Raw genomic sequence first — 24,215 nt, 5'->3', positions numbered from 1 at the left:
AAAACCATTAAATGAGGCTACATTTCTACTAAAATTCAAAAAGTAAACATCATATGTCACATGACATATGATTATGTGACTATGTTAGAAGACATTCTGGGATGAATTTCATGCTCTCTGGCTGGCCCTCCTCAAGTTGGTTTGATACCGGCTGGAAAATAAATGAATCAAAAAAGACGTCTTCCTGTTACCTATAAAGGAGACTCTGATAGTCATAAAGTCCAGGGGGTATTCTGAGTGCCAGTCATATGATTTTCAGGGTGCAGAATGAGATAAGATTCTGATTCTGCTCTAGGTCCAGAGAAACCTGGTAGCTGGGGATATGCTAGAAATATGGTCCAATCTTAGAAAAAGCCAGATAAAGTGTATACAGGAGAGAACTACAGTAAAAATAAGCTGCCAGGAGGAAGAAGAATAGTTATGTGGAGAGGACATTACATGAACTCCAGTCTACCTTTAAGCAAGGCATGGAGACAGCATACTAATTTCAGAGCCCTCTCCCTGTAAGAGAAGTGCCTCAGGGGCCTAATCTAGTGCCTTACTGGGGCTTTCTTAGCTCAGATCTGGAAAGTGGGAGTTTTGTTCCTTTGATCTTTCATGACAGTATGTGTCCAGGGGCACAGTCAATATGAGGGAAGCCAATAGCTCATTCACCCCAGCATTTTTACATCTGCCCTAGGCATTCTGTGAATGGTGCAAAGGGGCATGTAACCCCAACCTTACACATCATCATGTTTTTTTTTTTCCTTAATTGATTAATTTATTTTTAATTGAAGGATAATTACTTTACAGTATAGTGTTGCTTTCTGCCATGCATCAGCGTGAATCAGTCATAGGTATATGTATGCCCCCTCCCTCTTGAAACTCCCTCTCACCTCCCACCCTATCCCATTCCTTTAGGTTGTCATAGAACACAAGTTTGAGCTCCCTGAGTCATAGAGCAAATTCCCACTGGCTATTTTACATATAATAGTGTATATGTTTTTGTGCTATTCATTCCATTTATCCCACCCTTTCCTTCCCCTCTCTGAGTCCACAAGTATGTTCTCTATATTTGTGTCTCCACTGATTCTCTGCAAATAGGTTCATCAGCATCATCTTTCTAGATTCCATATATATGTGTTAAAATAGATTTTTTTTTTCTCTTTCTGACTTACTTTACTCTGTATAATAAACTCTAGCTTCACCCACCTCATTAGCACTGACTCAGATGGGTCCCTATAAAAAGAAAACCCCATTGTGGATTGGCCCCATGGTGGCCAGCAGCAGTGACGATGCTGTGGAGCCCTCCATTCCCCACAGCTCCTGGACTGCAGATGAGCCCCAGGGGTAGCCACCAACAGCAGAGAGGCCAAGGAGCCCTCTGCTCCTGGGAATCCTCCAGTATCAATTGACTCCAGGCAACAACTACAACAGGGCCTTTGCCCAGGCCCTCGGGTGGCACCTTGGCCAGCACCCGGTGGCCAGTGAAGCTTTGCAAACTCTAGAGTTCTAGCCAAGGCTCATGCATGTCCTATGGCTGTGTGGGGCAGCTAAAGTGCATGTCCCTGATAGTCAGGGCCTGACAAAACATGATCCACTGGAGAATGGAATGGCAAACCACTTCAGTTTTCTTGAAAACTCCATGAAAAGTATAGAAAGACAAAAAGATATGACACTAAAAGAAGAGGCCTCTAGGTCAGTAGATATCCAGTATGCTACTGGGGAAGAGCAGAAAATAGCTACATAAAGAATGAAGAAGCTGAGCCAAAGTGGAAAGGAAATCCAGTTGTGGGTGTATCTGGTACTGAAAGTAAACTCCAATGTTGTAAAGAACAATATTCCATAGAAATCTGGAATGTTAGGTCCATGAATCAAGGTAAGTTGCAAGTGGTCAAACAGGAGATGGTAAGAGTGAACCTTAATATTTTAGAAATCAGTGAGATAAAATGGATAGGAATGGGCAAATTTAATCCAAATGACCATTATATCTACTACTGTGGGCAAGAATCTCTTAGAAGAAATGGAGTAACCGTCATAGTCCAAGAAAGAGTTCAAAATGCAGTACTTAGGTGAAGTCTCAAAAATGAAAGAATGATCTCAGTTCGTTTCCAAGGCAAACCATTCAACATCACAGTAATCCAAATCTATGCCCCAACCACTAAAGCAGAAGAAGCTGAAGTTGAATGATTCTAGGAAAAGCTTCAAGACCATCTACAACTAACACCAAAAAAGATGTCCTTTTCATCATAAAGGACTGGAATGAAAAAGTAGAAAGTCAAGAGATACCTGAAGTAACAGGCAAGTTTGACCTTGGAGTAGAAAATTAAGCAGGGCAAAGGCTAACAGAGTTTTCCCAAGAGAATACACTGGTCATGGCAAAACCCTCTTCCAAAGTACAAGAGATGACTGTACATGGAAACATCACCAGAAGATCAATCCTGAGAGCAGATTCATTATATTCTTGGCAGCTAAAGATGGAGGAGCTCTATACAGACAACAAAAACAAGACCTAGAGCTGACTGTGGCTCAGACCATCAGCTATTGGAAAATTCAGGCTCAAAGAAAGTAAGGAAAATAAAGAAAGTAAAGAAAACTAATAGGCCATTCATATATAACCTAAACCAAACCCCTTATAGTGGAGGTGAGGAATAGATTCAAGGGATTAGATCTAATAGACAGAATGCCTGAATAACTATAAACAGAGATTCATGACATTTTACAGGAACCAGTGACCCAAACAATGCCCAAGCAAAAGAAATTCAAGAGGGCAAAGTGAAATGGCCTACAATAACACACATACACACACACGCAAATACACACACATGCACACACACACAGTAGGCAAAGTGGGTGTCTGACAAACCTTTACAAATAGCTGAGATACTAAAAGCAAAGGAAATAGGGAGAGATATGCCCCAATGAATGCAGAGTTCCAGAGAATAGCAAAGAGAGATAAGAAAGCCTTCTTAAGTGAAAAATGCAGACAAATAGAGAAAAACAATACAATGGGAAAGACCAGAGATATATTCAAAAAATTTAGAGATTCCACAGGAAAATTTCATGCAAGATAGGCACACAAAAGGGCTGAAACAACAAGGACATAGCAGCAGCAGAAGAGATTAAGAGGTGGCAAGATAAACGGAAGAACTATACAAATGACCAAGATAACCATGATGGTGTGGTCACTCACCTAGAGCCAGACATCCTGGAGTGTGAACTCAGTGGGCCTTAAGAAGCATTACAACAAACAAAGCTCATGGAATTCCAGCTGAATTATTTCAAATCCTAAAATATGCTGTTAAAATGCTGCACTTAATATGCCAGCAAATTGGGAAAATTCATCAACTGCCGTAAGACTGGAAAAGGTGAATTTTCATTTCCAATCCCAAAGAAAAGAAACACTAAAGATGGTTCAAACTATTGCACAAATGCATTCATTTCACATGATAGCAAGGTAATACTCAAAATCATTCGAGCTAGGCTTCAACAGGACATGAACTGAGACTGACCAGATGTACAAGCTGGATATAGAAAATGCAGAGGAACCAGAGATGAAATTTCCAACATCCATTGGATCATAGATAAAGCAAAGGAATTCCAGAAAAACATATACCTCTGCTTCATTGACTATGCTAAAGCCTTTGATGGTGTGGATCACAACAAACTGTGGAAAATTCTTAAAGAGATGGGAATATCAGACTACTTTACCTGCCTTCTGGGAAAACTGTATGCCTGTAAAGAAGCAACAGCTAGAACAGGACATGGAAAGACTGGTTAAAAAATTGGGAAAGGAGTACGTTAAGGCTGTATATTGTCACCCCGCTCATTTTTATTTAGAGTATGTTATGCAGACTACAAGGCTGGATGAATCACAAGCTGGAATCAAGATTTTCAGGAGAAATATCAATAACCACAGATATGCAGATGACACCACCCTAATGGCAGAAAGCAAAGAGGAACTAAAGAGCTTCTTTATGAAGGTGAAATAGAAGAGTGAAAAAAACAGGCTTAAAATTCAACATTCAAAAAACAAAGATCATGACATCTGGTCCCATCACTTCATAGCAAGTAGATGGGGGAAAACATGACAAATCTAGACTAGTTATTAAAAAACAGAGACATCACTTTGCCAACAAAGATTTGTATAGTCAAACTATTGTTTTTCCAGTAGTCCGTAAAGAAGGTTGAGCACTGAAAAATTAATGCTTTCAAACTGTGGTGCTGGAAAAGACTCTTGGAGACCAAGGATATCTAACTAGTCAATCCTAAATCAACCCTGAATAGTCACTGGAAGGACTCAGGCTGAAACTGAATTGCCAGTCTTTTGGCCTCCTGATGTGAAGTGCTGACTCTTTGAAAAAGACCCTGATGCTGGCAAAGATTGAGGGCAGGATCAGAGGCAGGTAACAGAGGATGAGATGGTTGTATGGCATCATTGACTCAGTGGACATGAGTTTCAGCAAATTGAGGGAAGAAGTGCAGGACAGGGAAGGTTGACATGCTACACTCCATGGAGTCATAGAGTCTGACACAAGTGAGGGACTGAACAACAACAACATTCCATTGTATATATGTACCACAGCTTCTGTATCCTTTCATCTATTGATGAACACCTAGGTTGCTACTGTGTCTTAATTGTTGTAAATAGTTTTACAATCAATGATGGGCTACATGTGTCTTTTTCAATTATGATTTTCTAAAGGTATATGCCCAGTAATGGGATTGTTGGATCATATGGTTGTTTTGTTACTAGTTTTTTAAGGAATCTCCATACTGTATTTCTTCAAGCTAGGCTTCAACAGTATCTGAACCAAGAACTTTCAGATGTGTAAACTGGATTTAGAAAAGACACAGAAACCAGAGAACAAATTGCAAACCATTGTTGGATTGTAGAAAAAGCTAGAGAATTCCAGAAAAAACATCTACTTATACTTCGTTGACTACATGAAAGCCTTTGACTGTGTAGAGCACAACAAACCAGAAATTTCTTTTTTTTTTTTTTTTTTATCAGTGTCTCTTTTGCTGTCTCGTATACAGCAGAAAATTCTTAAAGAGATGGAAATATAACCACCTTATCTGCCTCTTGAGAAATCTGTATGCAGGTCAAGAAGCTACAGTTAGAAGTACATTGTCACCCTGCTTATTTAACTCATATGCAGAGTACATCATGTGAAATTCTGGATTGGATGAAGCACAAGCTGGAATCAAGCTTGCTGGGAGAAATATCAATAACCTCAGATAGGCAGATGACAACCATCCTTATGGCAGAAAGTGAAGAGGAATAAAAGAACCCCTTGATGAAGGTGAAAGAGGAGAAGCAAAAAGCTGTTAAAACTCAACATTCAAAAAATCTAAGAAGACATCCAGTCCCATCGCTTCAGGCCAAGCAACTGGGGAAACAATGGAAACAGTGACAGACTTTATTTTCTTGGGCTCCAGAATCACTGAAGACAGTGACTGCAGCCATGAAATTAAAAGATGTTTGATCTTTGAAAGAAAAGCAATGATAAACCTAGAGAGCGTATTAAAAAGCAGAGACATTACTTTGCCTTCAAAGGTGTGTGTGCATGCTAAGTCACTTCAGTCATGTCCAACTCTGTGCAACTCCGTGGACTATAGCCTGCCAGGCTCCTCTCTCCATGGGATTCTCCACGCAAGAACACTGGAGTGGGTTGCATTACCTTCTCCAGGGGCTCTTCCCAACCCAGAGATCAAACCCATGTCTTTTACATCTTCTTCATTCTCAGGCAGGTTCTTTACCACTAGCCCCACTTGGGAAGCCCACCTTTAAAGGTCTGTATAGTCAAAGCTGATTTTTTCAATAGTCTTGTATGGATGTAAGAGCTGAACTTTAAAAAAGGCTGAGTGCAGAAAAATTCATGTTTTCAACCTGCGGTGCTGGAAAAGACTCTTGCTAGTCTCTTGGACAGTAAGGAGATCAAACCAGTCAATCCTACAGGAAATTAAGCCTGAATATTCATTGGAAGGACTGATGCTGAAGCTGAAGCTTCAGTACTTCAGCCACCTGAAGCTAGGAGCCAACTCACTGGAAAAGACCCTGATGCTGGAAAAGATTGAGAGCAGTAGGAGAATGGGACAACAGAGGATGGGGTTGTTGAATGGAATCACTGACCCATTGTACATGAATGTGAACAAATTGGAGATAGTGAAGGACAGGGAAGCCTGGCGTGCTGCAGTCTGTAGGGTGGCAAAGATTTGGACATGACTGAGCAACTGAATGACAACAGAATACTGTCTTCCATATGGCTGTATCAATTTACATTTCCACCAACAGTGCAAGATGGTTCCCCTTATGTACACCCTCTTCAGCATTTATTGTTTAGAGGTCTTTTGATGATGACCATTCTGACTAGTTTAAGGTGATATCCTATTGTATTTTTCATTTGCATTTCTCTAATAATGAGCAATACTGTGCATCTTTTCATTGTTCATTACCCATCTGTATGTCTTCTTCTGAGAAATGTATGTTTAGGTCTTCTGACCACTTTTTGTTTGGGCTAGTTGTTTTTCTGATATTGAGTTTCATGAGCTGCTCATATATTTTGGAAATTAATCCTTTATCATTTTTTCATTTGCTATTGTTTTCTCCCATGCTGCATGTTGTCTTTTCACCTTGTTTATAGTTTCCTTTGCTTTGCAAAAGTTTCTAAGTTTAATTACATTCCATTTTTTTTTTTCTTGTTTGTTTCTCTTTATTTCCATTTCTCTAGGAGGTGAGTCATAGAGAATTTTATGGTAATTTATATCATAGTGTGTTCTGCCTATGTTTTCCTCTAAGATTTTAATAGTTTCTGGTCTTACATTTAAGTCTTTAATCCATTTTGAGTTTATCTTTGTGTATCGGGTTAGGAAGTATTCTAATTTCACTCTTTTACATGCACTTGTCATGTTTTCCCAGCATCACTTATTTTAGAGACTATCTTTTCCCCATTCTATATTATTGCCTCCTTTGCCAGAGATAAGGTGTCCATAGTTGTGTGGCCTTATATCTGGGCTTTCTATCTTCTTTCATTGGTCTATATTTCTGTTTTTTTTTTTTTTGCCAGTACCATAACTGTCTTAATGACAGTAGTTTTGTATTATAGTCTAAAATCAAGACGGTTGATTCCTCCAGCTCCATTCTTCTTTCTCAACATTTTATTGGCTCTCTGGGATCTTTTTTGTTTCTATATAAATTGTGAAATTTTTTGCCTAGTTCTGTGAAAAATGCTCTTGGTAATTTTATAGGGATTGCATTGAATCTGTAGATTGCACTTGGTAGGTTAGTCATTTTCTTTCTGTTTCCTCAGTTCTTTGTGTTTCCTAAATAAACTGTAATTCCATTCTTCATACCTTGTTTATTGAAAACATATCTTCTACTTTTTACTATATACTGAAATGTACTGTATTATTCCTAATCATTTTAATTACATGTTTAAATTAGAATCCTCAACTCTTAAAACCTTAATTTTTAGTAAAGCTAAGAAGTAAGCAATTATGAGCTAGCTGTGATTGACTAATCATTGACATTGATTAGTGAGCATAAACAGCAGTGATAATATCTAAAAGCATATGTTTTCTTATAGAGAACATCTCAGGTGATAGCAAATATTTTCATTAGTACTCCCAAGTATCTTTAGTTTTTCTAATTAGCAATTGATGCCTCAGTATCTTTTAGCTATTTAATAAATTTAATAAATTTATTTATTAAATTTATTAAATTATATTAACACAGCTCTAGAATTTTAAATTACCAAATATCTGGAAATAGCATTTTAAGTACACTTTTCTAAAATATAATTACTTTAAAGATTTTATTCCAAAGTTATTTCATGTACATCTACTTTAAAATTTCACCATGTTATTTTTATTGCAAGTTATCTAATAAGGTCTTATGTATTAAACCTTGTATAATAATCTTAACAACATGTCACATTAATAAGATCAACAAACTTAAATATTCTTGACAGGTATCAACTTAATATTGAATATTTCCCAGTTCACATGAATCTGAAAGTCATTTTTGCCAGTTTCTGTAAATGCAGGCACTTTTTATTAAAATTGAATAAAGCTCTTTATAAACTTAATTTTGATAGTACTTTTTAGAAGTACAGATATCTCATGTGTATAATGTGTGAAAGTGAAAGTTGCTCAGTCGTGTCCAAGTCTAGTCCAGGGAATTCTCCAGGCCAGAATACTGGAGTGAGTAGCCTTTCCCTTCTCTAGGGGATCTTCCCAACCCAGGGATTGAATCCATGTCTCCCACATTGTGGGTGGATTATTTACCAACTGAGCCACAAGGGAAGCCCAACAATACTGGAGTGGGTAGCCTATCCCTTCTCCAGCAGATCGTCCCGACCCAGGAATTAACCTGGGATCTCCTGTATTGTAGGCGGATTCTTTACCAACTGAGCTATCAGGGAAGCCCTACATGTATATAGACATAAACAGGCAAACTAGAGATCGCATGGCTTAATTAAAGATTATATATGAATCATAGATTATAATATAAATCTACTAGTTTACAAACAGAGTGCATTAAAGTTGCTTGCAAGGATGACTAAAACTTAGTATCTATAATTTTGGCTAATGACCATTTCCAGTGGTTTGAATTTTTAACACTGCCTTTGTTTTCCCCTTGGCTTTAGATTTTGCCTCTTTTAGCTAATTCAGGTCCTTGTGGCCAGCATTTATATTTCTGGTTTTTAGACACTTGCAAGACAAAGACAATTGCTTTTAGTTTCCCAAAGAACAGTTCTAGTTCTGTTGCCTAAAGTTACTAAAATCAGTGACAAGATTTCTAACTAAACTGAAACTTATATGAATTGTAGGTTCTAAAAATTTAATTTATCACACCTTTAAAGGTTTACTTGAGGCATTCAGCAAAGATCTTTCTCAATTTACAAATTAAATAAAAGCAAAATCACTATTTTTATTTTTATTGGCCCTTGCATATTTAGTTCTCAGTTTTTACGTATTTGTATGGCTAAAGTAACGTATTTGCTTCCTCAGTACGTTTAGTTAATATTTCATATGTTTGCTCAGTCACTAAGTTGTGTCCAACTCTTTGAAACCACATGGACTGTAGCCTGCCAATCTCCTCTCTCCATGGGATTTTTTATTGGTGGAAATCTATATGTCTTGTCACAATAAAAAAATTAAAAATAACTAAATAAAAATAAATAGATAAATAAATATTAACTAAATAAAAAAGAAAGAAAGAAAGAACTAAAGAGCCTCTTGATGAAAGTGAAAGAGTAGAGTGAAAAAGTTGGCTTAAAACTCAACATTCGAAAAACTAAGATCATGGCATCTGGTCCCAGCACTTCATGGCAAATAGATGGGGAAACAATGGAAACAGTGAGAGACTTTATTATTTTGGGTGCCAAAATCACTGCAGATGGTGACTGCAGCCAAAAAAATTAAAAGATGTTTGCTCCTTGGAAGAAAAGCTATGATCAAACTAAACAGCATATTAAAAAGCAGAGGCATTACTTTACCAAAAAATGTCTGTCTAGTCAAGGTATGGTTTTTCTAGTAGTCATATATGGATGTGAGAGTTGGACTATAAGGAAAGCTGAGCACCGAAGAACTGATGCTTTTGAACTGTGGTATTGGAGAAGACCCTTGAGAGTCCTTGGACAACAAGGAAATCAAGTCAGTCAATCCTAAAGGAAATCAGTCCTGAATATTCATTTGAAGGACTGATGCTGCAGCCCATGGGGTTGCAAAGAGTCGGACACGACTGAGCAACTGAACTGAACTGGACTGATATAAAATTGGTATATTTAAAATGGGCTTTATATAAGATGGTTGCTGCTCTTGTTTAATTATATTGTTGAATCAGTTTAGTTCAGTTCAGTCACTCAGTCATGGCGTACTCTTTGCAACGCCATGGACTGCAACATACCAGGGCTCCCTGTCCATCACCAACTGCCAGAGTCTACCCAAACTGATGTCCATTGAGTCCGTGATGCCATCCAACCATCTCATCCTCTGTCATCCCCATCTTCCTGCCCTCAATCTTTCCCATCATCAGGGTCTTTTGCAATGAGTCTTCTCTTTGCATGAGGTGGCCAAAGTATTGGAGTTTCAACTTCAACATCAGTCCTTCCAATGAATACCCAGGACTGATCTCCTTTAGGATAGATTGGTTGGACCTCCTTATTCTCCAACACCACGCTTCAAAAGCATCATTTCTTCAGTGCTCAGCTTTCTTTACACTCCAATTCTTACATCGATACATGACTACTGGAAAAACCATAGCCTTGACTAGATGGACCTTTGTTGGCAAAGTAATGTCTCTGCTTTTTAATATGCTGTCGAGGTTGGTCATAATAGTTCTTCCTAAATTGACTTAACTTTCAAACCTTTAACTTGAGGATTAGGATTTCATTAGGATCCTATCCACAAGTGTTGGTCTTAGAAGCGGGGTTTTAGGAAGCTTGGGGCTGGTGCACTGGGATGACCCAGAGGGGTGGTATGGGGAGGGAGGTGGGAGGGGGGTTCAGGATGGTGAACACGTGTACACCCGTGGCGGATGCATGTTGATGTATGGCAAAACCAATACAATATGTAAAGTAAAAAAATAATAATAATAATAAAAATTTAAAAAAAATTTTTAATAAATAAAATAGAAGAAGAGGGGTTTTAGAAGTTTGTTGTTTTTCACTGTCCATTCACCTACTTTATATAAAAAGCTCTGTAATCCCCAGTTGGAGTTGAGCCAAGAAGGTCAGGCCCTTTGGCTCAATTGTCCCTAATAATGCTGGTCAAATATTTCAGTGTAAATTTTTCATGCTTCTTAAATATACATATATATATATATATATATTTTAAACTGGGATAAATAAAACAGTCTCTTTTGGTTTTTATTGTTGGGGACTAGTAAGAGGTCTTTTTGGTCCATTTAACCTTAGGTAGTGTAGTAATATCAAATCTTGCTTTAATTACATAAATGTCTATTTATCCCATTCTAAATAACTGTTCAAAAATTTCTTTATTCATTTGAGATAACTCCTTTTAAAATGTACCTTGTTGGAAATTATAGCCAGATTTTCCTTTCAAGTTTTCCTATTGACATTATAATTATTCTAATGTTCTTATTAGCATCTGTAAGAGCCAGTGAGGGGAAGCAAAGACCACAGATAAAGCTTCTCAAACCAGTTTTTCCTTTGTTGTTTTAAAACTGTGTAAGTTTTCCAGTTAATTATTATAATTTTCACACCTTTAATTTGACTTTTGTTTTATATGTACCAATTAAACAGTTGTTTACAATGAGAGTGCTCAAGATTGACCAATTTGTTAGTCTCTCCAATTTTAAAAAGGATCCATCATTTGGCCACCAGTAAAATATATCTCTAGAGAAGGGCATTGCCATCCACTCCAGTCCTCTTGCCTGGAGAATCCCATGGACAGAGGGGCCTGATGGGCTACAGTCCATAGGTTTGCAAAGATTTGGACATGACTTATCACCTTTGAAGTGACTTAGTACACAAAATGGCACCCCACTCCAGTACTCTTGCCTGGAAAATCCCACGGACAGAGGAGCCTGGTAGGCTCCAGTCCATGGTGTCGCTAAGAGTCAGGCATGACTGAGCGACTTCACTTTCACTTTTCACTTTCATGCATTGGAGAAGGAAATGGCAACCCACTCCAGTATTCTTGCCTGGAGAATTCCATGGGCAGTTGAGCCTAGTGGGCTGGCGTCTATGGGGTCCCACAGAGTTGGACACGACTGAAGCGATTTAGCAGCAGCAGCAGCAGCACACAAAATATATCTCAACAGAGATTCAAACTATTAAGATGCAAAGTGAAGTGAAAGTTGCTCAGTCATATCCAGCTCTTTGCAGCCTCATGGACTAAGTATTCTTATTGAAGTGGGTAGTCTTTCCCTTCTCCAGGGGATCTTTCCAACCCAGGGACTGAACCTAAGTCTCCGGCTTTGCAGGTAGACGCTTTACCAGCTGAGCCACAAGGGAATCCCTTAAGACGCAAAAGTCCTCCCCATAAGAGAGTCGAGGAGGATTTAACCTAAATTTAGGGGGTCTTACTTTCAAGGCCAAATTTTGAAAAACCTGAACAAACAAAACACACAAACATAGAATGGCCTAGGAAGATCAGATTGAAAAAAAAAAAAAAAAATTACATCTCAGTGACACAGAGGAATGTGTGCATTCCCCTCAGTTCAATTCAGTTCAGTTGCTCAGTCATGTCCGACTCTTTGTGACCCCATGAATTGCAGCACACCAGGCCTCCCTGTCCGTCACCAACTCCCGGAGTTCACTCAAACTCATGTCCATTGAGTCAGTGATGCCATCCATCCACCTCATCCTCTGTCGTCCCCTTCTCCTCCTGCCCCCAGTCCCTCCCAGAATCAGGGACTTTTCCAGTGAGTCATCTCTTCGCATGAAGTGGCCAAAGTACTGGAGTTTCAGCTTTAGCATCATTCCTTCCTAAGAACACCCAGGGCTGATCTCCTTCAGAATGGACTGGTTGGATCTCCTTGCAGTCCAAGGGACTCTCAAGAGTCTTCTCCAACACCACAGTTCAAAAGCATCAATTTTTCGGTGCTCAGCCTTCTTCAGAGTCCAACTCTCACATCCATACATGACTACAGGAAAAAACGTAGCCTTGACTAGACAGACCTTTGTCGGCAAAGTAATGTCTCTGCTTTTGAATATGCTATCTAGGTTGGTCATAACTTTCCTTCCAAGGAGTAAGTGTCTTTTAATTTCATGGCTGCAGTCACCATCTGCAGTGATTTTGGAGCCCCAAAAAATCAAGTCAGCCACTGTTTCCAGTTTCCCCATCTATTTCCTATGAAGTGATGGGACCAGATGCCATGATCTTTGTTTTCTGAATGTGTGCATTCCCCTAGAAGACCTTTATTTACTGTTTTACCAAGCCAGCTTTTAAGTTTAACAGCATGCACAATGAAAAAAAATAAATAAATAAAAAAAAAAAATAAAACAAACAAACAAACAAAAAAACCTTAATTTCCAGGACAAGATTTTCTCCAATTTCCAGTCAAGCAAACACTTGTAAATTTTGCATGTACATTAACACAGCTGGAGTATTGGCAATCTGTCATTCCTTTTTCTTTTACTTTGAAATATTTATTTCCCATTTTTGATGTCAGTTTGTTGAAATAAAATTGCTAATGATTTTGTGGTGGGCCAGTGTGTGATGCTTGGCAGCTTAACTTCTCTAGTTTGGCTCCAGAGTTACTTTAGCCCCATCTTATGTTCTTTGGGTCTTCCAGGGGAGTATAAGACTTCCACGGGTGCTTGGATCATGAAATGGCCAATTCTAATGTGTGTCCCTGGTTAATCAGTCTGCTAATTATATGAGTGGATTTCCCTACATGGACAAGCTATGCAGCATAAGATCTAGCCTCCACCACTCCCACAAAATTTTCAGTCACCTAAGAAAACTGTTGCAACCCAGGAGGAGAGAGTCCCTTCTTTGGTGCTCAGAAGCTCTCATAAGATTTCAGTTTTATTTCAAAAAACTCTCTTAAGGTAACGGATTCAAGGAAAAACAATAGGCCAGTCTTCCCTCTTAGCAACCCACCTTACTCAGCGTTGAGCTGAGCAAGACTTCTCAGTTGCTAAACTGAGACTAACCACCCAGTATCCAAGTCTTCCTAGTGCTTTTACACTGAGGGTCCCCTGCTGTCAAGGCACGAGCCAGGAAGCTGGAAGGAAATATGAGGAGCCTTAGGAACCACAAATATGCTTTATTTGCTAATGGCTGATGCAGCAGCAAGGCAGACATGCTTTATTCACAGTGGCTAATGCAGCCTCAAGGCACTGTTTACAGAACATGGGGTCGAGGGAGCCTGACCACCGCCATCTTGGCTAATTGCTATTTCTCTATATTCTACCCTTCAGGGTCTCTCTCTTTGCAATCTTTGTGCAGTCCATCTTCCACAATGCCCACTTGACACGTAACGCTGACCCTTGGACCCACATACCACAGCAACAAACTACTAGGGTGCAAGTTACACCTCCAATACAGAGGAAAACCCAATGCCAAGTACTGGAAACTTGACTTGCTCACAAGGGATCAGGTACTCTTTACCTAATGTACAATCTGGAACTCATGTTGCAGTGCTAGGCCCCACAAGGCTAGAAGAGTCACCCACTGCATGTGCAGTGCCTTTATCTTCCATGGCCCAGTCCAACCCACCATCTGTCCTTGACCAGTTGGAACCAGTAGTGGGATGCAGGAGAGCCTCCACAGGGGCAACTGCACACCTGCAGGGCTTCTCATTAAGGACCCAAAAAACTACCTCTCAGCACTGGACCCATCCCTTCAAAGAGGGGATTTCTGTTGCTTTCACAGCACACTCACATGATTCCAAATGTTCTATAAGCTCTGGTGCACACTGTTCTAAATCTGCCAGGGAATCAGAGGTTAGGAGCACATCATCAATATAATAGAATAATTTCACTGATGTTGGATGCTTCAATTTCACCAAGTCTTCTAAAACCAGGCTGTAACATATTGTTGGGCTGTGCAAATATCTTTGGGAAAGGACCTGGAATGTCCATTGGCTTCCCTACCAAGTGAATTTAAATTCACATTGGCTCTCATCATCTATAGTTATAGAGAAAAAAGCATTAGCTAAGGCCACCACGTAGTAATAAGTGCCCAACACTGTGGTCAATACATCCACAAATAGATCCATCAAATCAGAAATCAATGGCACAGCAGCACGCATAGGTGGCAGCACCTTATTATCTGTAGTTGACGGTCATTCACCGTGATCCATCAGGTTTCTGAATAGGCTACATGGGGGAGTTAAACAGACTATGAGAAGGCCATACAATGCCCACTTTTTCAAGCACAATGGTGGCCCCTATTTCTTCATGGCCAACTGGTAGACAATACTGTCTCATAGCTGTTAACCTCAATGGTTCTGGCAGCAACTGTGGGGTATGCTTCGTGTATCCTCTCACAGCAGCCTTTACCCACGTACTCTGAGGCAAAATCCCCCCACAGAGATTTGCATCATTAGGCCTTGAAGAATGTCTATACCCAAGATATATTCCAGGTTTGGATAATACATACACAGCATACACCTGAACAGGGAGTTGTCCAATTTCCAAAGATAAGGACACAGCCTTTACCTTAACTGTTTGGCTGCCATAGCTTTCAATTTGTGCACTAGGACTGGGAAACTGCTTTAGCTTGCTGTATATAAGACTGCAATGGCACCCCACTCCAGTACTCTTGCTTGGAAAATCCCATGGATGGAGGAGCCTGTTAGGCTGCAATCCATGGGGTCGCTAAGAGTTGGACACGACTGAGCAACTTCACTTTGACTTTTCACTTTCATGCATTGGAGAAGGAAATGGCAACCTGTGTTCTTGCCTTGAGAATCCCAGGGACGGGGGAGCCTGGTGGGCTGCCGTCTATGGGGTTACACAGAGTTGGACACAACTGAAGTGACTTAACATAGCATATAAGACTGCATTCAACAACAGAGTCCACCAGAGCCATTATTCTCTGTGCATTAGCCTGTGACAGAGAATTGCAAGCTCTACATGGGGCCTTTGGTCCTCCCTGGGCTCTTCAGGTTGGCACATTGGCCTGAGCCCCATTCAAAGTGGAAAAGGACATGTGAAGCAACATCCATGGGCACCATGTACTCTTCTAAATAAACCACATGTATCTCTTTCTGTGGATGCTTCCCACACTTGGTAAACTGCTGCTCTGGTCTCAGTTGCCTCCATAGCTCTAGAAGCATAGTACTGGGCTGTTGATCAATTTTATTTCTGTCAACACCCCCTGCTGGCAAATTGGCCCACATTTGCATCACCCAGATGGGGCCTTTACCAGCTCGGGCCTCCTTCAGGGTGTTCATGCTTCTAATCCCCTTTGCCTGCCACCATCCCTCTACTTTTCTCAAGCTTGCCAACATCGAGGTCACTTTGTAGATGGGGCAGCCCACATAGAGCTTAAGAATAGCAGTTAAGGACCTGAAAGAGGTAGACAGGGTGTTGTTCAAAATGGCATCTCACATGCCACATGTAAAATGCTCATTATCAGGGCCTTGAATATTTAGGCTAAACATAGCCTGTTTCATGCACAATTCTCTCTCACCTTTGGTAAACTTGGCAAAAGGTATGCCACTTACTCACACTGTCTGGGATTTCTCCCACATTTGTCCACACAGAGTGGATGGCAGTGTTAATCCATTCCATCAGGGTATGTGTTTGGTTAGGTGCCCCCTACCTGAGTCACCTAGAGTTCTGTAATCTTTGTCTCAGTGAGGTTAGTGGTTATAGATGCCAACTGTTCTATTTTATCCCTGGAACAAATAATACCATCAACCCTGTGTCCCAGGGTTGCAAAAACCAAGCTTCCAAGGGTTCCTCTTCCTGCTGCTGAAATTGCTTACCCAAATCAACCAACTCCACCTCGGAATATGGTCAATAATTTATATACTCAGTCACACTGGAGGCTTCTTGGGAATGCCCCCCACCCCGGGCCAAAGGTTGCTAATATTTCATCTTCTGTTGCACAACAGGCCTTGCTAATAAGCAGGGACCCATGGTCTCATAATGTTCATTGTCATGATCCCTTATTACCTCATTGTTTTAGGCACTGGGTTCATCAAGGCTATGCATTTCTTGCTCCAGCAAACACATATGCTCTTCTAGTACTTCCTCCCTTATCTGAAGTTTATGCACTTGCACAGAATCATGGAGGGTATTATCCATGTTAGCCTTCAGGCCAGTCAGGAAAATCCACCCCATGGTGCCAGCAGGAGTACGTGCTACTTTGTTGGGCAAACAGGAGCTTACGACCTGAAACACCTTTTCAAGGCTAACCATTGACTCCCAGTCTTCCACCAAGGCCCACGCCGAGAGGCCCGTGGCCACCAGGTACCACATGTTATGCGGTGACCACTGGGTTCCTCTATCCATTGGATCATCAGACTCCCCTACCTGATGGACATTGCTGACTATGCTGGTTGTCTTACTGATCACTGAATATAGGGGAGACAAGGCTCAAGCAGGGAGGCTGGAAGAAAATATAGGAAGCTGTAGGAACTGCAGACATGCTTTACTCACTAATGATTGACACAGAAGGAAGGCAGGCATGCATTATTCACAGTGGCTAATACAGCCACAAGGGATTTTCAGGTGGTGTTTGTATACATACACAGAACAAAAGGGGGCACATGGCCAAGGGCTTATCTCATGATGTGCATGTGCATTGTTATAAATGATCTCAGCTGTTATATAACAATGTAAAGTCATTGTTTACAGAACATGTGACAAGAGAGCCTGACCAGGCCATCTTGGATAATTGCTATTTCTCTACACCTGCTCAAGCAAAATCATTCTAATGCCTTCTACACTAAGTGTCCAGACACAGTGTTTAAACTGAGCAACACAGGTACCTCTTCTTGAAACCAACTTTCAAGGATAACTTCCCCACCTCCACCCCCACCAAATAAAACTCCAAGTCTATGCGCTGACCAGTAACACTGAAAAAGCTTAAGTTGAATGGTTCTATGAAGACCTACAAGACCTTTTAGAACTAACACCCAAAAAAGATGACCTTTTCATTATAGGGGACTGGAATGCAAGTAGGAAGTCAGGAAACACCTGAAATAACAGGCAAATTTGGCCTTGGAGTACAGAATGAAACAGGGCAAAGGCTAATAGAGTTTTTCCAAGAGAACACACTGGTCATAGCAAACACCCGCTTCCAACAACACAAGAGAAGACTCTACAGATGGACATCACCAGATGGCCAACACCAAAATCAGATTGATGATGTTCTTTGCACCAAAGATGGAGAAGCTCTATGCAGTAAACAAAAACAAGACTGGGAGCCGACTGTGGCTCAGATCATGAACTCCTATTTGCCAAATTCAGACTTAAATTGAAGAAAGTGGGGAAAATCACTAGACAATTCAGGTATGACCTAAATCAAAACCCTAATAATTATACAGTGGAGGTGACAAATAGGTTTAAGGAACTAGATCTGATAGAGTGCTTTGTGAACTATGGACAGAGGTTCATGACACTGTACGGAGACAGGAATGAAGACCATCCCAAAGGGGGGGGGGGGGGAATGGAAAAAATGAAAATTGGCTGTCTGAGGAGGCATTACAAATAGTTGTGAAATCAAAGGAGAAAAGGAAAGATGTACCCATTTGAAAGCAGAGTTCCAAATAGTAGCAAGGAGAAATAAGAAGGCCTTTCTCAGCGATCAATGCAAAGAAATAGAGGAAAACAATAGAATGGGAAAGACTAGAGATCTCTTCAAGAATATTAGAAATGAGTCGCCAGTCCAGGTTCGATGCACAATACTGGATGCTTGGGGCTGGCATACTGGGACGACACAGAGGGATGGTACAGGGAGGGAGGAGGGAGGAGGGCTCTGGATGGGGAACACGTGTATGCCTGTGGCAGATTCATGTTGATATATGGCAAAACCAATACAATATTGTAAAGTGAAAAAATAAAAAGAAAATCAGAGATATCAAGGGAACATTTCATGAAAAGATTGGCTCAATAAAGGACAGAAATGGTATGGACCTAACAGAAGCAGAAGATATTAAGAAGAGGTGGCAAGAATACACAGAACTGTATAAAAAAGATCTTCATGATGCAGTTAATTATGATGGTGTGATCACTCACCTAGAGCCAGGCATCCTGGAAGATGAGGTCAAGTGGGCCTTAGGAAGCATTGCTACAAACAAAGCTAGTGGAGGTGATGGAATTCCAGTTGAGCTATTTCAAATCCTAAAAGATGATGTTGTGAAAGTGCTACACTCAATATGTCAGCAAGTTTGGAAAACTCAGCAGTGGCCACAGGACTGGAAAAGGTCAGTTTTCATTCCAACCCCAAAGAAAGGCAGTGCCAAAGAATGCTCAAACTACTGTACAATTGTACTCATTTCACACACTAGTAAAGTAATGTTCAAAATTATCCAAACCAGGCTTCAGCAATACGTGAACCGTGAGCTTCCAGATGTTCAAACTGGTTGTAGAAAAGGCAGAGGAACCCAGAGATCAAGTTGCCAACATCCGCTAGATCATCAGAAAGGCAAGAGTTCCAGAAAAATATCTATTTCTGTTTCATTGACTATGCCAATACCTTTGACTGTGTGCATCACCACAAACTATGGAAACTTCTTAAAGATATGGGAATACCAGACTACCTGACCTGCCTCTTGAGAAACCTATATGCAGGTCAGGAAGTAACAGTTAGAACTAGACATGGAACAACGGACTGGTTCCAAATAGGAAAAGGAGTACGTCAAGCCTGTATATTTTCACCCTCCTTATTTAACTTATATGCAGAGTACATCATGAGAAACGCTGGGCTGGAAGAAGCACAGGCTTAAATCAAGATTGCCGGGAGAAATATCAATAACCTCAGATATGCAGATGACACCACCCATATGGCAGAAAGTGAAAAGGAACTAAGGAACCACTTGATGAAAGTGAAAGAGGAAAGTGAAAAAGTTGGCTTAAAGCTCAACATTCAGAAAACAAAGATCATGGCATCTGGTCCCATCACTTCATGGGAAATAGATGGGGAAACAGTGGAAACAGTGTCAGACTTTATTTTGGGGGGCTCCAAAATCACTGCAGATGGTGATTGCAGCCATGAAATTAAAAGATGCTTACTCCTTGAAAGGAAAGTTATGACCAACCTAGATAGCATATTCGGGAGAAGGCAATGGCTCCCCATTCCAGTACTCTTGCCTGGAAAATCCCATGGACAGAGGAGCCTGGTGGGCTGCAGTACATGGGGTCGCTGAGGGTCTGACACGAGTGAGCGACTTCCCTTTCACTTTTCACTTTCATGCATTGGAGAAGGAAATGGCAACCCACTCTAGTATTCTTGCCTGGAGAATCCCAGGGATGGGGGAGCCTGGTGGGCTGCCATCTATGGGGTTACACAGAGTCAGGCACAACTGAAATGACTTAGCAGCAGCAGCAGCAGATAGCCTATTCAAAAGCAGAGACGTTACTTTGCCAACAAAGTCCAATCCCTCAAGGCTATGGTTTTTCCAGTGGTCACGTATGTATGTGAGAGTTGGACTGTGAAGAAAGCTGAGCGCTGAAGAACTGATTTTGAACTGTGATATTGGAGAAGACTCTTGTGAGTCCCTTGGACTGCAAGGAGATCCAACCAGTCCATCCTAAAGGAGGTCAGTCCTAGGTGTACATTGGAAGGACTGATGCTGAAGCTGAAACTCCAAAACTTTGGCCACCTCATGGGAAAAGTTGACTCATTGGAAAAGTTCCTGATGCTGGGAGGGATTGGGGGCAGGAGGAGAAGGAGACGACAGAGAATGAGATGGCTGGATGGCATCACCTACTCGATGGTCATGAGTTTGGGTAAACTCCGGGAGTTGGTGATGGACAGGGAGGCCTGGCGTGCTGCAATTCATGGGGGCGCAAAGAGTCAGACGCGACTGAGCGACTGAACTGAACTGGATTTTTCAGACTTCAAGCCCAGGAGATAGCTTCTCAAATTACCTGATAGAACTGTTCTGAGGAGGGGGTGGTCCGATTAGGGGAGAGGAAGAAAGAGGAAAGAGTCAGGTTATACAGAAGTTTGCAGCAAGGGATTGGTAGTCTGAATATTAAAAGATTACTGTTAATTAAGGAAAACCAGATATTTCAAATTAAGGAATTTAGTGTTTTTTTTTTTTTTTTTTTTTTTTGTATTTATGGGAAGATACAAGAGTCTGGGCCTACTGAAATCATTCATTTCATATGCATCTCAGCTATCTGGAGTCAGCATTCTATCTTTTCCCTCCTGAAACTCCTCAGTGCTTGTTCTAGGGAGTGTTGGCAAGGCAGCTCAATAGCTGCCAGATAACAAACATTGTTTTTCCTGGGCATTCTCCAGGCTAAGAAATTCATATCTAAATGGTCAGCAAAGATGATGGCTGTGAAATCCTTGTTTATTGATATGGTAGAAAATACTCCATTTCACACTAGCCTTTCAGAGTCCATTCAGCATGTTTTTAAAATTTATTTATTTATTTTTTATACATTTTTTTAATTGGAAGACAATTGCTTTATAATATTGTGTTGGTTTCTGCCATACAGTATACACACCTGCCCTCCCTCATGAACCAACCTCCTGCCTCCCACCCCATCCCATCTAATCTGTTGTCACAGTCCTGGGTTCAAGCTCTCTGCATCAAGCAGCAAATTCTCACTGGCTATCCATTAAGAAGGTCATAGTTCTGGAGTGCTTTTCAGATGTAGCTTTTAGTTATTCCTCCTTCAATATGTCTTTGAATTGTCTAGTAATATGCATAATCTTTATTCAACTTTTATTTTCTGTATATGTGTTCATTGTTCACATTAGACTCCTTTTATGTAAATCAAGTTCCTAGATATGAAGAAACAAACAAAAAATAAATCCAGTTTAATTGGCTAATTTTCAAAGGTTTATTCTACATTGATTATAGCTGTTTTTTTCTTCCTTGAATTTTTAATTATGCTCTCCCTTTGCTATGCAAAGAGTTGCCTTGTAAAGTTGGTATTTAGAAAGTTGACCCAAATCATCTCAAAAAACCCACACACATTGTGACCTGTTTCTCAGTTTTCCAGTTCAGCAAGTTTAAAATATAACAAGGAGGGGAAAAGAGCCATGGAGGGTGGACGTGGGGGTGGTGGTGGTGCCTTTTTCACAGGTGTAATTCTTTTCTACTGCCTTTCTAACCTTGTGTTTTGCATCTGTCCAACATTTTCTCTTGTATCCTCATTTTTCCACCTTTGCAATTTTAACCTGTGAATTTATTAAACTTAGACTAAAATCAGAAGATTAAATAGCACTGGATTTGAAAGAAAAAACACCCAGTCTTTGTAGTTTAGCAGACACCTACCTCTGACTGTTCCCACCTCCCATCTCCCACCTTCCCACCTGATAGGGAATTCACATTTTCCCTAAGCAGTAAGCCTTTGTATTTCTCACTTTTATAAAATCACTGTTTCTCCTATGCAAAATTACTCCTTTTCTCCTATCTTGGATCACTAAAATCATGTCATATTCCTCATCTACTTCAGAGTTCTGAAGATGAAGAGACTTAAGACTTAAGTCCCCTTTGCTCTTTCCAAGTCCTTTGTTCTCTATCCTAAAAGGAATGTAAGTAGTCTCCTTTTTATTCCTGCTAATTTTAAATGGCAAAACAAGAGAAAGATACAGCCGCCAGTTTTGTTTTCCTAAATCTCCAAGTTTAACAATATTGGTTTATATAACAACTTTGCAGGAAACTACATAGTCACTGTTCTACTATAAAAAGTATTACACACACACATATGGCATGAGAGTTGTTTTATGTTAAAATTTCAATAAGTGCAGTGTCTATCCTTGATTTAATAAGAGATCACAGATAGCTCATGAGTAGTGAAGAAAAGGAATGAATCAAGTGTTCAGTGCAATATCTCTTGATACTATTCTTAGTCTCTTTCCCCCCTAATTTCCACATATTAAGTTAGCTATTACTAGTGTTTATATTCTGAATACTGTCATTATTTTTTAATTAATTTATACTTTATTGAAGGATAATTGCTGTACAGAATTTTGTTGCTTTCTGTCAAAACAGCCATATGTATATATGCATCCCTTCCCTTTTGAACCTCCATCCCATCTTCCTCCCCATCCCACTCCTCTAGGTTGACACAGAGCCCCTCTTTGAGTTTCCTGAGTCATACAGCAAATTCCAGTTTGCTATCTGTTTTACATATGGTAATGTAAGTTTCCATGTTACTCTTTCCATACATCTCACCCTCTCTTCCCCTCTCCTCATGTCCATAAGTCTATTCACTAGGTCTGTTTCTCCATTGTTGCCCTGAAAATAAATTATTCAGTACCATTTTTCTAGATTCTGTGTATATGCTTTAGAATATGATATTTATCTTTATCTTTCTGACTTACTGCACTCTGTATAAAAGGTTCTAGGTTCATCCACCTCATTAGAACTGACTCAGAGGTGTTCCTTTTTATGCTTGAGTAATATTCCATTGTGCATATGTACCACAACATCTTTATCCATTCATCTCTCCATAGACATCTAGGCTGCTTCCGTGTTGTAGCTATTGTAAATAATGCTGCAATGAACAATGGGGTACGTGTTTCTTTCTCAATTTTGGTTTCCTCAGGGTATATGCCTTGGAGAAGGCAAGGCAACCCACTGCAGTACTCTTGCCTGGGAAATCCCATGAACGGAGGAGCCTGGTAGGCTACAGTTCATGGGGTCGTGAAGAGTCCAACACAACTGAGCGACTTCATTTTCACTTCTCACTTTCATGTACTGGAGAAGGAAATGGCAACCCACTCCAGTATTTCTGCCTGGAGAATCCCAGGGACAGGAGCCTGGTTGACTGCCATCTATGGGGTCACACAGAGTTGGACATGACTGATGTGACTTAGCGGCAGCAACAGGGTATATGCCTAGGAGTGGGATTGCTGGGTCATATAGTGGTTTTATTCCTAGGTTTTTAAGGAGTCTCTATACCGTCTTCTTTAGTGGCTGTATCAATTTACATTCCCACCAACAGTGCAATAGCATTCCCTTTTCTCCATACCCTCTCCAGAATTTATCGCTCGTAGAGTTTTTGATGATATTCATTCTGACTGGTATGAGGTGATATCTCATTGTAGTTTTGATTTGCATTTCTCTAATAATGAATAATGTTGAGCATCTTTTCACCTGTTTGTTAGCCATCTGTATGTCTTCTTTGGAGAAATGTCTGTTTAGGTCTTTTTCCTACTTTTTGATTGGGTTGTTTGTTTTTCTGGTATTGAGTTGTATGAGCTGCTTGTATATTTGGGAAATTAATCCTTTGTCAGTTTTTTCAATTGCTATTATTTTCTCCCATTCTGAGGGTTATTTTTTCACCTTGCTTCTAGTTTCCTTTCCTATACAAAAGCGTTTAAGTTTAATCAGGTCCCACTTGTTTACTTTTGTTTTTATTTCTGTTACTGTAGGAGGTGGGTCATGGAGGATCTTGCTTTGATTTATGTCATCAAGTTCTGCCTATGTTTTCCTCTAAGAGTTTTATAGTTTCTGGTCTTAGATGTAGGTCTTTAATCCATTTTGAGTTTATCTTTGTGTATGGCATTAGGAAGTATTCTAATTTCATTCTTTTACATGTAGATTTTCTCAGCACCATTTATTGAAGAGGCTGTTTTTGCCCCATTGTATAGTATTGCCTCCTTTGTCAAAAATA

At 40.2% G+C, this 24,215-nt stretch overlaps 1 protein-coding gene across 1 annotated transcript in view; it reads left to right on the top strand.

The window, feature by feature from the left end:
- CA10 (carbonic anhydrase 10) overlaps positions 1 to 24,215 on the top strand; it is an 845,692-nt gene that overhangs the window by 447,321 nt on the left and 374,156 nt on the right.

Source organism: Bos taurus, chromosome 19 (assembly GCF_002263795.3).
Source record: "Bos taurus isolate L1 Dominette 01449 registration number 42190680 breed Hereford chromosome 19, ARS-UCD2.0, whole genome shotgun sequence".
In the NCBI taxonomy this organism is placed as follows: domain Eukaryota; kingdom Metazoa; phylum Chordata; class Mammalia; order Artiodactyla; family Bovidae; genus Bos; species Bos taurus.
This window is presented reverse-complemented; position numbering and strand designations above follow the sequence as displayed.